The 16,002-nt window shown below is 40.8% G+C and overlaps 1 protein-coding gene across 5 annotated transcripts in view; it reads right to left on the reverse strand.

Annotated features, from left to right (window-relative positions):
• Positions 1 to 16,002, reverse strand: part of rerea (arginine-glutamic acid dipeptide (RE) repeats a) — a 183,561-nt gene that overhangs the window by 107,006 nt on the left and 60,553 nt on the right. Inside the window, exon 1 of one of the 5 annotated variants that reach the window (XM_041798393.1) lies at positions 6,044 to 6,058. The exons of the other annotated variants lie outside the window; for them this stretch is intronic. The gene's annotated coding sequence lies outside the window, so the exon portion shown is untranslated. Of the gene's footprint in view, positions 1 to 6,043; positions 6,059 to 16,002 lie in introns of those variants that run through there. 5 annotated transcript variants of the gene reach the window in all.

The raw sequence follows: 16,002 nt of genomic DNA on the forward strand, positions 1-16,002 counted from the left end.
ATGTTTGTGTGGACGGAACAAAAGCTGTAGGCCATTTCAAGAGCTCTGATTGCTTCACCAGGCGTCATGTTTAGACATGGCTCCGGGGGAAATGTCAGAGGTAGTACATTGTAAACCTTTGCTTTTCCTCTAAATGAGGCACTCATGAGATATTCAACCATGAGTAGGTACAGTGCAGAACCTGTACCTATAAATCAGTGTTCAAATGTTCCATCCTTAAAAAGATCTAAGAACCATGTGTTGAAATAGACACAATCCCTGCTGATTGATAGGACCTAAAAGTACTTCAGTTCTAAAAAAACCCCCACCTTTCTTTAATCATTTAAAACAATAACTGTAAAAATCGTCTAAATATCCTGGCATTATTTGGTAGAAACATCTAAAGTTGACAAATACATATCATAAAACAGCTGTGTAGGAGAATAATGTGTTCATCAAAACCTTTTGGTAAACCTCCTCACACTGTCTAACTTGCAAATATAAATTTATTGGCAAAATGTCTGAGGACTGAGCAATATAGTATTCTCCAATCCCAAATGCAATGTAGACATGTTGTTGGTTGGAAACCAGCTTATTGATTGCAGCGCTGCACGCACGAGAGTGATGACGTCAGTAGCAGCTAACTGAATCAACAAAACAAGCATGGCTGATAGGAAGAGGTCGAAGGTAGTGCTCCACTTTTCAAAATAAGATGCAGATTACGCTGTAATATTTGTGATGTGCAAGTTCAAGATTTACTACGGCAAAAATTCTAATCTGAAGAAGGAGTGTGACGATTGATGATTCAGATCAGCTCCCGCTGGTTCCTGCTTGTTCACCCTCCTCCCTCGTTCTCTCTCTCTCGTACCGAACCCTCACCTTAAACACTGTGATTTGCCCGTTTATTGTGTGGATATCAACCACGCAAATACAGTACATAAAGGGATACATTTGTTCGTTCAGTCACCTAACAGACACTGGATTAAGGCACGTTACGTAAGGATTGCCTAGTGTGAGTGCGTCCTAAAGTTGATCTCCATCCTTCCAACTTGGCGCAGCTGGTGCTGTCTGAAGCACTCTGTCAGAATGGATGGATTCAGAGTGATTTTGAAGGAGTGACAGACTGCTTGTTTTCTTTGCAGAATGAAAAAATTTGTCACTTTCCATTAATTTTTTGCAGTAAATACAAATAGAATGTAACAGACTCTGTGTGCACGGTTTGGGCGTATGCCGTTTTTTTCGTATAAGGCTCGGTTATGCTTCTGCGTGGACGGACGCATGATTGATTGATGAGTGAGGAGCATGGTAAGGAGCCTTACCAGGGAAAGATGACATCTTAGTTTTGTTGGAAAAAGAATTGCATGAGGAAAGAAGATGTGCAGGAAAGAATTTCATGGTAGAGGAAGTAGTTTGTTTGCTTTCATTTATAATACTTCAACTGGTACAATTTTATACCTTTATTTATTTTGTTATTTTGACTCCATACTATATTTTTCATTTGTTTTAAACCCTCCATGGACCCCAACATACATTTTTCCTGGAGGGGAAATTAGAGGAATAGGGAGCAGTGGGGCTGGGTTTTAGTTTGTGCAATATAAAGAGAAAAAAAATACACTGGGTTGTTATAGTAGTTTAGGGTTTCCATGTTGGAGTAATTTGTAAAAACACTTGTGATGTTACATATACACGTTTTGATATATTTCATAGTGTTCTGCTATTGAGAAATAAATATATAAAATTCATAAATTTTGATTATTGCATATTATTCACACACAAAAGTACCAAAAATGGTTACCGGTTGTACCGTGTACCGGTACTAGGGCTGGGCAATTAATCGAAAATTAGATTAAATCGCAATATGGCCTGCTGCAATTTTCAAATCGCAAAAGCTGCAATATTTCTTTGACCTGAAGTTTGTGTCAAAATACCAGTTTGAAACAATTTTTCACAACAGAAATGTTATGGGTTACATATGCAACCATTCAGGTGCAATCTTTTTTTAAACAGTCAACAAAAAATCCTACCTTCTTCAATTTTGTTTTTTTTTCTTATTAAATATAAGAATGATAAAAACCTTTCAATGGCATAATTCACATCCAATTTACAATACAAGTCAAAATCATCAGGATTAGACACTTTCAAAGATTTTTTCAGCCCTTATTGAGGAACAAAAGAATGTTAGGGAATAATCACATATCAAATCGCAATTGCAATATTGGGGGAAAAAAAATCGCAATTAGATTATTTTCTAAAATCATTCAGCCCTAACCGGTACCAGTTCAGAGGTACCGGGAATCGGTACCATACCGGCTCAAATGTAAAAGGTACCCATTCCTAGTCTTAAGAGAGGGTGTTCATGCTATCAGCAGCACTTCCTCCCAGTGCTTGCCACATGTACAACCTGTGTCAGCACGCCCGTTTCTCTGATGTTAACAAAACAAGTGTATGTGTGCTCTGCAGTCTGTGACAGTCACAGGTAGGCCTGGACAATTATGGCAAAAATCATACTCACGATTAATTTGATCTATTTTCTTTAATTACAATTGATGAGCGGTAATTCCACCTCTGACTCAGTTAATGATGTAAATATTTGTATCTTTTTTTTAGTTTTAACAAATAACTGTAATTTGTATATTTTAAAATTAATGCATCAATCTTCTGTACTTCCAGAACAAAATTATGTGGCTTAATCTGTAAAATGCCGTTCTTCTTAAAACACTTTTGTGCCCTTGCACTAACTAAACCAAAGTGGTGCTGATTCCAGTTTGACATTTTCAAAGGAATTTTCCTGCTCTGGCCTCCTGATAAAGATTTAAGATGAAACAGATTTTCTTTCCTCAAAAACTGTCACTGACATCAGTTACTGACATTGACATGACTTACAATTAAGCATCAACAAGGATAATATACCAGAAACTACCAGAGACTGAGGGTAAATTATTTAAATCAGAGCTTAATTAATGCTATCCGTTTTATTGGTGTTTTCCACCAACTTAAAGTAACATGAACTCGTCTTGCCTCCTTCCTTGCAGCCCCTCTGCCCTCCTTTCTGCATTGGCTACACACACAGCAGCTCAACTGTTTTGCTTTCTTTCTCTCCCTAACTGTGTTTCTGCTTTAGTGTTATCATCAGTAGCCTTTTTTATTAAATCGCCTTTAAACATGCGTCGTCATTCTTTGCTTTCACCCGCCAGTTGATTTAACACAGCTGATCTTCGCGAGGAAGTTTGATGTATATTAATTCACAATCAGAATCAGCGCAGTAACTTGACGGAGTTTCTTCATACATCCACAAGCTAAACAAAGGCAGAAGTTGATGTTTAACAGGAGAGACCTGATGAAAGAGTCTCTGTGCAGGGAGAGAGACACCAAGCAAGCGACCACTTCACATTTATTGATTGATCACAGATGGCACAGATCTCTACAACTAGATATATTTAGGGTTAATTTACTAATGTATGACACCCAGTTAAGATCCTGTTTGGTCAATGCTGTGTGTATTACCTTGATCATGATTTTTTTAAAATAAATCCTGGTTTAAAAAAATCATATGTATCAAACACCGGCCTGATGTGCAGAGCTCAAAGTGAGCCCCCCCTCGCCACCCCGCAGTTTGAGTTTTACTCCATAGCACTTCTGTGTAGCACTGGATGGGATAGTGTCATGTGACTGCCTCTGACGCAGTGTGCTACTATGGTGCATGAATAGGAGAATTACAAGAGGGAAAAAAATGAAATAACCGAAGCAGGAGGTTTAGGTCGGTTACTGGCTCTAAATGTCGATTTTGATTATTTTTCAATTAATTGCCCAGCAGTAGTCACTTGCTTCTAAACACAGCAAGCTTTTGTTTAATCAGAATTTACAACCACAGAGCTAATCATGCAGGTTAAATGGAACTTCAAAATGTTTAAAATGTTTGATGACGTTTTCTGTAACACATTAACAACCATCAAGTTTAAGAAGATATCTTTAAATCCATGGAGAGAAAAAGCATACCCTCTTTCTCTATGATTGACAGAAAAAATGAATTAATGTACATATAGAGACACTGCATTTTACAAGGTTTCCTCTTCCATAATGCTCTATATTTCATGGAAAGTAAAATATTGAATGATCAGTTTTTCAAATCAATCAGTCTTAATTTTTTAATTAGACTATGTTTTTAATTTCCTGGTGAAGGCCCGGTCCCAAAACATTTCCAAGAAGTGTTTTTTGCAACTTAGAAAGTGTGCAGGAGCAATTGTTTTGTGCAGGAACACTGCAAACCTACTTATTTCTATTTCATTCAGTATCACTGGATCTTTACAGTTACCATTATCTACCAGGAAATCAAAGATTTTAGTATTAGAACAATCCACTGTTGATGAAACAAAGTAGGAGTATGTCAAATGAGGAGGACAGAGCCATCATGAATAATACCCTTAAAAGAGTAAATCTATGGGCTGGTATTTTTGGAGTGTGGATAGAGTGCCTGATTTGAATGGATTTCTAGTGCATTTCACCTCTGGAGTGGCGATGCCAATTTAATTTTTTGGTGAATTATGCTGTTGTAATGGAAATGTACCCAAAGGTAAAGCTAGGGTTAGATGGGATATAAAAACACACCAGGGACACATTCAAGCCTGTGCTGTAAAATAAAATAACAGTATTGTATGCATCTTCAAACATCTATCTCTATAAAATTGAACAGAGCTGTAGCAGGAGGGGTGGTGGGGTGAGTTACATGACATTTTCTCAATCAGACGTATATAGCAAAGAGATTTACTGCAAGCGGAAAAACAGTGATTTTGTCCTCTGTTAGACTGAAAGGGCTCTTGAGATTTTAATATTCGAGCACTCACTTCAGCTGATATTCTGCAATCAAATATCCCCACTCCTCCTCGCAGATCTGCCTATCAGCTTAACGATCCCATCCGTCAGTTCAACTCTGACTGGTAGTCTAAATGAGTGTGGGAGAGGAGGAAATGTATTCATACAGCTGCCCTACATCCTCCAGCTACTTTAATCACTGTGTCACACAGAGCGACGTGCCAACACAAGAGGAAAAACTAACATAAATAGATTAGAGTGACAGATACGACAGCTTGGAGGTTTCAGACTGACAGGTCGGGCCAGCAGGAGCACTGAAGGATGACTTCAAGAACAGCTCCCCCAAAAACAAAGCCATTAGGTCAGTATACAGGAACATTTTTCCGCTTGAATTATTAAGGTATGTGGTGGCTAACTCTGCCCTATCCTGGAACAGATGGTTGAGATGGGACGGGGGGGGGTCCTTATCATGATTGGAGCCAAAAACATCCGCTCCCCTACTTAGCACAGGATGGTATTACCACCAATTAGGACGGGCTATCATTTTATATGCAAAAAATTCAACTCCAGCCACCACAAAACCATCCAACCATCACGAAGTAAAGCCTTAAAAAATAAATTAAACAAAGGATCTGCTTTCTACTTAACACCCCTCCCTCTTTTGTTTGTCAGCCTCTATGCTAATTTCAGAATTCCCAAAACCAGAGTCATAACTCACAGAAAGCTGCAGATAGAGGCTGTCAGTGAGTAAGTGGACGGACTATGGTTGAAGATGTGTTTGCTAAAGGAAAAAGAAGCAGTCAGTAGGGGAGAGGTTATTGGGGGAGTGGGATACTCAGTATAGTGTTCAGCTCAGTCATTCACCATCTAAAATGTGCAGGCCAGTAATCTCAGGCAGAGGGGGAAGCCAGCTGCAGAATAATATGAATGAATGCTCTGTGAGGTCCAGACAAGCTTTTTAAACTACAACCACAGACAAGGCAGTGCAGTCAATTTGCCATATTCTACATGGGCTTCCTCTGACTTAATCAAAAGGGAAAAAAGCAAGGGAGTTCATGTCCAGAAGGGATGATAGGACTGCTGGGACAAGCGGGATTTGAGCCCCCATATCCTCTGAGGACAGCTCATAAAACATGCAGGGGTTGAGACTGGACCTCTTACACTGGTGGCATTTAAGTAGACCTTGCCACAAACACCAGCCACACACACAGAGTGAGGCCACACATACACACAATTAATTTTAAAAGAGTCCAACCTGTATGGCTGACTGCACGGATCACAGAGGAATGGTTACTTCTCAAGCTAAAAAAAAGACACATCATCTGCTAAAGGTTACTGTTTCCAAAAACACAAGCAGCATGGGGTTAGAACAATGGGCTTTCAGGAAAATATGAGAGCATGGTGTGGATATTACACAGTGTACAGTAGTGATACAGATTAACTCTGCCTGCTCATGTGTGAAATGGAGACTTGATCCCTGACTGATAGTGAGCTATGCCTGCAGCAAACACAAGCAGCATATTTTCATCTTTCCAAACACCTAACAACTGCAATATATTGGATTACACATTGCTTTCTTTGCTGTGTACTACAACATTGGCACATCAAAAATACAGCTTGATGCGACACAGCTCAGGCTGACTAAAGGCCTGTTGTCTTTTTATAAAGCAAAGGTGAATGCAGCTGGCTGTGTGGCTGAGTTGCTGTGAATAAGCCTCAGATATTCTTGGAATGTTAATGTTGGGCTTTGACCGTGGCAGTCTCACCGGCTTCTCCTCTCGTCGCCGGGCCATTAATGACGATGAAAATACTACTTAGCTCTGCCTGTGCCAATAACTCAGTCTTTTAAAATACAGAGGCAGGACCTGAATAGATTTCTTTCTCAATATTTAGCAAGTTGAAAGCTGGAGTTATGGCAAGGCAGTGGGCAGGGATTACATCACATTAAGTCAGTGAATGCCAGAATGAAATTCATTTCATTTTCAGCATCTGAACATTAAAGCTTTCAGCAAGCTAGACGGTTAAGAGTCAGGGGAATGTACATTCATTCATTTCAAGTGCTATATGTTTAAAAAATGCATTTTACAAACAATATCTCCTTCATTTACAGTAAACATACGTATTCAGTTTAGTGATTATGCAATCTTTAATATTGTAGCTGCATCAAATCAATAATGTTAACTATATGACCTCTTGTTGAGTATGGAGTTCAGTTTTGGTGTGCTAGCTGACAGAAAGTGGAGCTACATGGTGTCAGATTATTTGAAAAGACAGTGCAATGTTGGTTTTATTAACTACATTTTTAAAAATGAGTCATTATTTTTTGCTCATGATGGGGCTCAGTTTGAAGACTTGCCAGAAACATCTTTAAAAGAACTGTGAGGCAAAGATTCATTTGATTAATGGTGTAATATTCAATTCTAAATATTAAAGCTCCAGTGAAGACTTCTGGTCTCTAACAGTTTTGGTGCCCCCTGGGCAGTAGATTTTTGTCTTCACTGATCTTGTCCTATACATGCATAGGCAGCTTTTTATACCAAATATCTCACCCTGCTGTCTTTACACAGTGAAATGTAGTATTCATTGAGATTATTATTGATGTAAATAATAAAAGGCTATTTCTTCAGCTTGCTTCACTTTCCCATAAAGAAGTTTCTTCTTTACGCAGAAGTTTCACTGATCTGTTCACCTAAGTGATGCCTTTGCAATGGTAACATTTAGAAAAAAAAAATTAAGTCCCAGGCATAGGGATGCACATGGTTAAACGGCTAAACAGTTATATTTGTGTATCAAATTAGCCTGCGTAACATTTACAAGTCAGTTAAAGTAATTGCTTATCCTTTTCATAATCAATGGCTTGAAAACCTGGTCTAATGTACTTTTAAAGTTCAATGAGGCCCCCCGCCACTAGAAGCCGCTGTAGCTACAGTTAATGGCTGCTGCCTCCCTGTCAGAGCTTTCCCCCCAACACTTTGCCAGATTTATATGAGAAGCGTAGCAGTTGGTGTGAAACAGAAAAAGCCCAATATTGCTGTTTTTATAAGTAAAAAATGAATAGAAAGTGGTACGTAGGCTGTCGAGGATTGAACTCACATATCACTATTCAACCAAAGTGAAAAGAGACTACATATCAAAGCATGATATTAACCTGCAAAGAGGAAGGAAGGCTGGCGGAGCTAGCTGCTAATGTTAGCTACGCTAATGCTCTACAGAATAGATCAGGCTCACATCAAATGCGCTGACACAATGACCCTGTGATGAATTGGACCGTTTCTAAGTATTTTTTGTCTTCTTTAGGCTTGTTGTTAAATGCAAATTAAATGGCCATTTAGCCACATAGGGAAATAGACACCTGGGAACATCCTTAGGCAGAATACCATCACTATAACAGACATAACTGTTGGTGTGAATGCTGAAAGTCATTCTATCACTATAAATTCTGTGACAAAGGAACTTCTCACTTTAACTTAATTTTGGGTGGCAAACGTTGCTGTGTAATCATACAACCATAATGTGCAATTATCAACAATTTTTCCATCAGTTCCTTTCTTTAATTTAGCTTCTACATTTCTTATATTCAAGCTATTTTTGCACCTGACAAAATCCAAGTTCATAGCAACCATGACACCTAACAACAATTAGTGATAACACAAGATCTGCTATTAAAAAAGCACTAGGTTCACTTTGTCATTTGACAAACAACAACCTTTACATTACATAAACCGCATAGCATATACAGAATATATGCATATAAAAACAATTTCGATTTGGTGTTGTCCAATGAAAGATTTCTGTTTGTCTAGCACATTTTGTATTATCCCTATGACTTGAGCCCTGCTTCAATTTCTCATATAGCATCTACTGTAAAGACAATGTGCACAAACCTCACAGAAAACACAACATATCTTCTGTATAATGCTGGATCTAGATGTGAATATTGCACTCATTACACAAACCTTTTAAGGCAATTGTTAACTAATCCCATGCTTGTGTTGTGTTTGAGCACACCATATGTTGCACTCATGCATACAAAATCAGCCTCTAGAGCTGAAGCCATGGCGGCCTCTCAGTGGAAATCTAGGAGGACAGGTTAGTGAAGCTACAGTCCTGCTAAAATAGCTACCCACTACATCTGCAGGCTTATTAGAAGCCACTGAGAGCTTACTCACTACAGTACAGCATTCATCCATGTGTATAAACCCCTGTCAATCTAAAATGTGTAGACCATTGACACGCACACAAGCACACTTACAAGGACACACATACATAAACACAAAAAGCTACTGCTGCTGCAGAGGAACTGTATTTGCAGTCCAGGTCAGACTATGTGCTCCGCCAATAAATGGCTGGAGTGTAATGTGCCTTGGCCTTCTATCTTTCTTTCAGCAGCTCCTTACATATATTGCTGTCTCTCCTCATATATCACTCGAGCAAATGGCGCCCTTCACCCTGCTCCCTCCTGTCCCGTCCTTAAAAGGCTGAGGGGACATCTTTGCCTGCTGTATTCAACTGACAGCACTGGCAGCTTCCTCGCCAAGCTCAAGGGGAGGGTTGGAACAAGGCTCGTCAAGGGGGAAATGCTGCAGTGAATAATTATGTTTCATAACACACCCCTTCCCCCACCTCCTTTATTAGCATCAAACAATAATTAATGGGGAACAAGGGCCACTGAGGAGTATGCTTTTCGCTTTCCAGAACAAGAGGGTCAGTTTGCCCTTCAACCCCTTTTCTCTGAAAGAGGGAGACACCTCATTCCACTAGAAAAACAAAAAACAGAAAAAGCTCACTCTTTATTTATTTATGATGCCAGTTACTCTGCTGGAGAAAAACACAACATTCCTGCTTCACTCAGCAAAAATGAGCTGGATCGCTTTACGCAGCAGTCCACTGCTTCCATCTCCACACCTCTTCTCAGCAGGGCCAACCCAACAATTCAATAATGAATATGAAATGCCTCCTAATTGATGTCTATAGGGCTGAAAATACGGAGCTATCGGACACAGGCTTGACTTGATTAAGTTTTTGTTTCATGTAAGAAAAAAAAATAATCTCTGATCAGCAGAAGCAAAGCCGGTCTTGATCGAATTAGTTTTGCACTAAGAGCTCCATTGATCTTGGCACTCATCTGTGCAGATGAGACCAGGAAAGGCAGCTGGTAATCCAATAGCAGAGATGGGAAGTGCTTCAAGGACTCTGCTGTGTTTACTCACCTATTTCCTACACAAAGAGGCAAGATGTTAGTGCACACCACATGCTGGACTGATTGGAAGCCACAGGGCCTTGGGTGAAATGAATAAGAGCCGCAGTGCGACCGAAGGCAAGGTAGTCGGAAGCTGAAAGTAATTGCTTCGGCCATATTTATCATGTAATGAGTAAACAGGATGAATCAAGCAGAGCCCAGATCAGTGTTTAAATGAGCTGTGTGCTAACACTCTACTCCTAATTCATGTTTCACTTCATTATCCACACCAAAAAGAAGCTAAAAGCCAAGGCCGATATCAATTTAAAGTCTCCATTCACATGAGTGTGAAAGAGCACAGTTAAGAGAATCAATGTCAGGGAAATGTGCCTTTACACTGTGATAACTTCATCGCAGCAAAACGTTGATGCAAGCTTTTCCTGATCAATTTTGCATGACATGAATGACATCAAACAAGAACCCCAGAGGGCAGCGAGCAAGTGAAATGAAACAGAGCAAAACTAAGGTAGTAAAGGGCAAAACACACACAGCTGTTTGGCTTGTGGAAATAGTTACAGTGAAGTGAGCCTGAATGGGATCGCTGTCGTGCATTAAGTGTGGTGCTGCCACAACGCACACATACATACACCCATATTCCATCAAGGATTCATGAGTGAATGCTCAATAACAAGACTGAGTGCATTTCTCTCTTTCGTATCACTAAAGCGAGACACAATGAGAACTCTTCAGCAGCCCACAAACACACACACTCCTCTCATACCACACTAATAACCTTGGGCTGTCTACCAATGCCACAGCTTTATGGACCTGTATGGGCTCTAAATAGAAGCTCCATTTCTCACCAGCAGGCAGTAACAGCTCTATTTCAGACGCCCTGTCATCAAATATTTATCTAAGTAGAGTTGACGATCATGCTAAGGTGATAAGCATTTAAGAAAAACCCAAATCTGAGTTTTTTCCCCTGCCCCCTCACAGTCCACCTCCATCCACCACTGCCACAACAAAGGCCCGTTTTTAAAAGGATTATCTACAAGTGTTCCTTTAATCAGCGCGTGGCAGAACTGCAGAAATCCCTCAACAACGCTCCCAGAGGAATACCTTTCTCTGAAGCCCTATCAGGCGGAGGATCTCCTTCACCGGCAGCAGACTGAATGAGTGGGAGTGAGCATGTTTGAGGATGAAAAAGCTGAGCCGCTACCTCACTATGATGTGCTCTCCAACAATCTCAGAACAAAGGGCTCCATTTTGAAGTGGAGTTATGATGGCACGGTGCTCTTAAGGCCCTCTGTTGTTGTGTTGTCCTATTGCTTTTTCTATCCTCTTTGTTAGCCCCGCTGTTTGTTATGCTAGCAAGATAAGCCACTGTTGTGGGTGGCTGGGTTGCACCACAGCAACCGGTGTAACTGCTCGAGTGCCAAATCTGACAGTCTGTGGGAGGGATTGTGGGCGTTATGGATCACCAGGAGACAGATGTCCGGTCTTGCCCCGGCACTGACTCAAACACTAACCCTAAAAAGTGCCTGTTTGCAAACTGGACTGCTTCCTGGTGGGTCTTAAGTTGATCTTTATCAGAGCAATAGAGTCAGCTCACTTTATCATGGCAACGTGCCTCCTTCTCTGGCGCAGGGGCTGAGCAGCTTTGTTATTTATGTAACATAAGAGGTGGAAGTCGGCTCTGTTACAGCCTGATAAACATTACAAGCTGTCTCTTGCAGGCAAACAAGCATTCTGAGTGAGCAAAAAGTGACACCAGGCATAAGCAAACAAAGAAATGTGAGGTTTGGATGAAGGTAGAAAAAACAATAAATGAATGCAGTGAAAGCCTCTGGAGAACAGATGACTGTCTGGGCACTGCCAAGACACAGCAGTATTGTCTACCATCGAGATTCTCGGCTGCACTAAATAAGTGTCATGCTCCAATAAGCAGAATCAAACCCTTTGAGCATCTGTTGTCTTTAACTCTCCCTCTCTTTGTTTGCTGCGCCGTCACAGTTAATGATTTCCTCAAGATCTCCATTTCTGTGTATGATTTACATGTTTGAAATGCTTAGTTGAGCAGACAAAGGTTTGCAAAGCAGCAGTTACTGCCAAGCTAAATCCAAAGAGTGTTTGAGCAGAGCCGAGAAATTAAATTTTAAAAGCCAGGTTGATAAAGAGGAAACAGACAGAGGTATCAGAATAATGCCTTTCAGTTTCTTCTAGTTTACATATCTGGATGATGCAGTCATCCCTTCCAAAGAGATTCACCTCCAGCAAAAACAATTCCCCCCCCCCACACACACACACCAGAGCCCGAGCCTCTGACTGCCTCAACTTAGCCTGACAATCAAGCCCATTAGATCTTTCTGTGAATTAAAGCTAGTTAACTTAAAGCGCTGACACACATCAAGAATAGTCATTAGGCTGTCTTTTTAGCATAAAAAACAGGAATGATTTGCCGGTTCAGAGAGATCATCTCCCTACATGCAGCCCGGGGCAGCCCTCACAGTCTACCTCATTATTTTTGGAAGAACAAGGCCACTGATGAAGCTGGGTGGGTTAAATGTAAGGTGCTCTCATAATGACCTGGCTTACACACACAGCAGCAGCAGCAGCAGACTGCTTTAAGCTGCTCTTATTACAGACAAAAGAAAAAAAGCAGTAAATCGCCAACACTGTAAATATATGGCTAAATCTCTTTCGACTAAGCCGTAAAATCAAAGTGGGATTGTTGGAGAACATCACTCCCACGCAGCTGCACATTCTGCAGTGGAAAAAAAAAAGCTGTCAAATGCTGGCTTTTTACGGATCCTAGCTGCGCTGACAAGTGCCAATGATACACCATGAGTGATAAAGACATTCATTCCTGCTCACAGAGAGGGATATTCCAGATGTGATAGTCTGCAACGCTCCACTGCTTCATTACTGGAGAGAGAAAAAAGGCCATTGCTGTGTTTTCCCATTTACGTTGCCAGGGTGACAAATGAAGAGCAGGATTGGCCACACAACTAATCAAATGAGTGAGTGACAACAAGTCAATATTTTCTCATTGTGTGGACAAGCAATACATCTACACCATAACAGGCTTGTGCTTCAAGGCTCAGGGAATGGTACTCTCGTGGCATTATACGGATAATGTGCCAATAATGTGGCTCAGTGCGGCTGTTAAAAGCAGTGCCAATAAAGGCATGGTATCAAAAGACAACCTTTAGCGAGAATGGGCTAAATTACCAATGCAGCAGACAGCGTCTAGACTCTACTTCAAACATACTCCGTCATGTAATGGCTGAAAGCCAACAAAGACAAAATTGTAATTGGACATTGATCTGTTAGGCTCTGAGGATGAATATGTCATCTAAAGGAGAGAATGTAAACACACAAGTCTTGCTGAGATGTTGAAGAATACAGCAGAACCAAAACTACAAGTAACAACTTGTAGTCAAGTACTCAGAAAGTACTATTTTTGCTTTAATTCCTTATGGCTGGCATGTCATTTTCAAAAAGGACATCATCCAACATAAAAAACAGACAATTAGCCTGTTTTATTAAAAAAAAAAAAAGACAAATCCTCCCTAAACACGAAATGGAAAATCATCTTTTCAAGCTTTGTTAAACACAAGCAAGATCAATGGGTGAAATTTATCAGCAAATATTACCATTCGCTGTCTGGCAAGTAATCATTAAGGAATGGCACTGATGCATAATTCATGCGCTGATGTATAATTCAGACTTAACAGCAGATTCTATGCATAAATAAAGCTGTGATACATTTAAACACATTAAATGTTTACTTGCTAAAATGGGAAATGAAGGGCGCAGCGTGATCGCCTCCCCCCGCTGCTTGTCACTAAGATTATTTGATAGCATTTCTGAGGATGTGGGGTGCTAGGTTGGCTACTTCAGTGCAGAACGTGACAGCCCACCAATCATAACACCTAATGGACATGGGGCGGTGACATCTGATCTATAATAGAGAGGGGCAGTTCTTTTGTTTCCTGGGTAAATGATAGCTGAAATTGGCTGAAATAAACTTCACAGGAAAACTATCTTTTATGCCACATGATGGTATGGATTTTCACTGCATCGCCTTTGGACATTAGAATCTGTGTTAAGCATCCTAGCTAAAGTGTCAGAGCTGGTGTGAAAGCGGCAGTCAACAGGGACGAAGAGGAGGCATCGAGGACATGCGGGCTCCATCTGATGGTGTTCAGAGCGGCGCAGGCCTGCAGAGACCGCCATTCCACTTTATGGCCATGCACTGAATTAACAAGGCCAGATGTCCCCCCACTTAACATGTGTGAAAGTGCCCTCCGATGGGCTCAGCTGCTTAAAGGATGTACGGACAGAGGGGTGGGGGGAGAAATACAGGACCCATTTTCAATTATCCCAATTTCTCACTCATCTGTGGCTCCTGAGGTTTATTTTAATTAAAGATATCAGCCCTTCCTCTGTGCACACAACAAATTAGATGGAAATTTCCTATGAACGGTTCTTCATCACTCTCTGTTTCAATAGTCACCCACCAGAGGGTACTACCTCCTTAGCAGTGCTACTAGTTTCATGTGTATGTTAGTCAATGGCTAATGTATTCTAAATGCATCACTGGTAAACCACTATCTTCGAGGACAATAGGTCAGGAAGTGCCAGGCCAGCTTGCCCCATTTAGAAATGAAACCCTGTCTAAAGAATCAACAAGACCTGACGAGATTTATCATCGCTGCTCAACACTGAGAGTCTGTTTCTGTGTGAGGGGGGATGGAAAAGACACCAACAATGGTATGGACAGCCATGACTTCTCATTGATTTTCCGCCTGGCTTTATGGCCAGACGGCTCTCACATTTTTCTATTGTTAGGGTCAAATGTGGGAGGAAAAGTTTGAGCGATACATTTTATTTGGCTGTTAAGACATAGCCATAAAACCAGAAAAAGCTAGAGGTGTAATTTAGTGGCATTTTCCCAATCAGTGTCTTACAAACAGTTTGCTTTTTAGCAGGTCACACATACCATCTGCTTTCTTTTATGTGGCTCATTATAAAAACAGTCAGGTCATTTCTGTGTGATTATAGTTGAGTCATCCAGACTGTTACACAAATGGAAAAGAAATCAAGACCCCAGCAGACTCACTCATTAGAAAGAAAATGAAAGGCCTGTCAACACTGTAAGAATTACAGTTGCTATGATTCTTTATGCATTACATCATAAAATTAAAAAGTACACACAGACACTCTCTGACTGTATTCCTAGCAGCAATCATCCTGACATAAAGAAGGGGAAAGGGGGGGCCGAAACGTAGCGCGGCCCAATCCCAGTGAGGACCATGATGCGAACAGATTAAATAACGTTTTTCCAATGCCCTGTCAAACACTGAGCCGCCTGTGAGCAGCTAGACAGCCGTTACAGCCTCACTCTATGAAGCATCGCTCTCTCTGTATGGTCGGAAACAGCCTCTTTGATCCGGATATCGCCCCTCAGATTCCTCAGAGGTGACACTCGTACACGCTTCTGGATGTGAGATGAATGTTTACTAGATCCTTCTACCTTGTCGGTGGTGAGACTTGTGTTTGTGACTCACTCTGCTGCTAGCTCCCCTTTGGTTTACAGGAATCAACAACAAGTCTTAACACTCAGAAAGAGATTAATTTTCATTTCCTTCAAATACTTGTGTGATGCTCTGAAAACTGAGACGATGTGAGAGAGACAAAAGTGCAGTAATGTGTGCTTCATTTAAGTTTATTCTAATCTGAAATCTTCTTCTTATACATCTCCCACACTGCAGGACAACTCAGGCTTTTGTGTATGACTCCATTAAGAAGGGTGACCACTTCCTTCTCCATTCAATTCACAAGTAGTGAAACTAAATGGATATTCTACTCTCTGGGGAGGTGAGGAAGAGGCCATTGCAAAATGTGTTCAGAGAGACAAGCAAGGCAATTTTTCCCCACATGATGGTGCAGGCTCAGACTATGATTGCATGTTACCCACAAAACCAAAATACCTCCGTCACATGGTTTCCATATCACTTTAATAGAAAGAG

Source organism: Cheilinus undulatus, linkage group 11, assembly GCF_018320785.1.
Source record: "Cheilinus undulatus linkage group 11, ASM1832078v1, whole genome shotgun sequence".
NCBI classification, from domain to species: domain Eukaryota; kingdom Metazoa; phylum Chordata; class Actinopteri; order Labriformes; family Labridae; genus Cheilinus; species Cheilinus undulatus.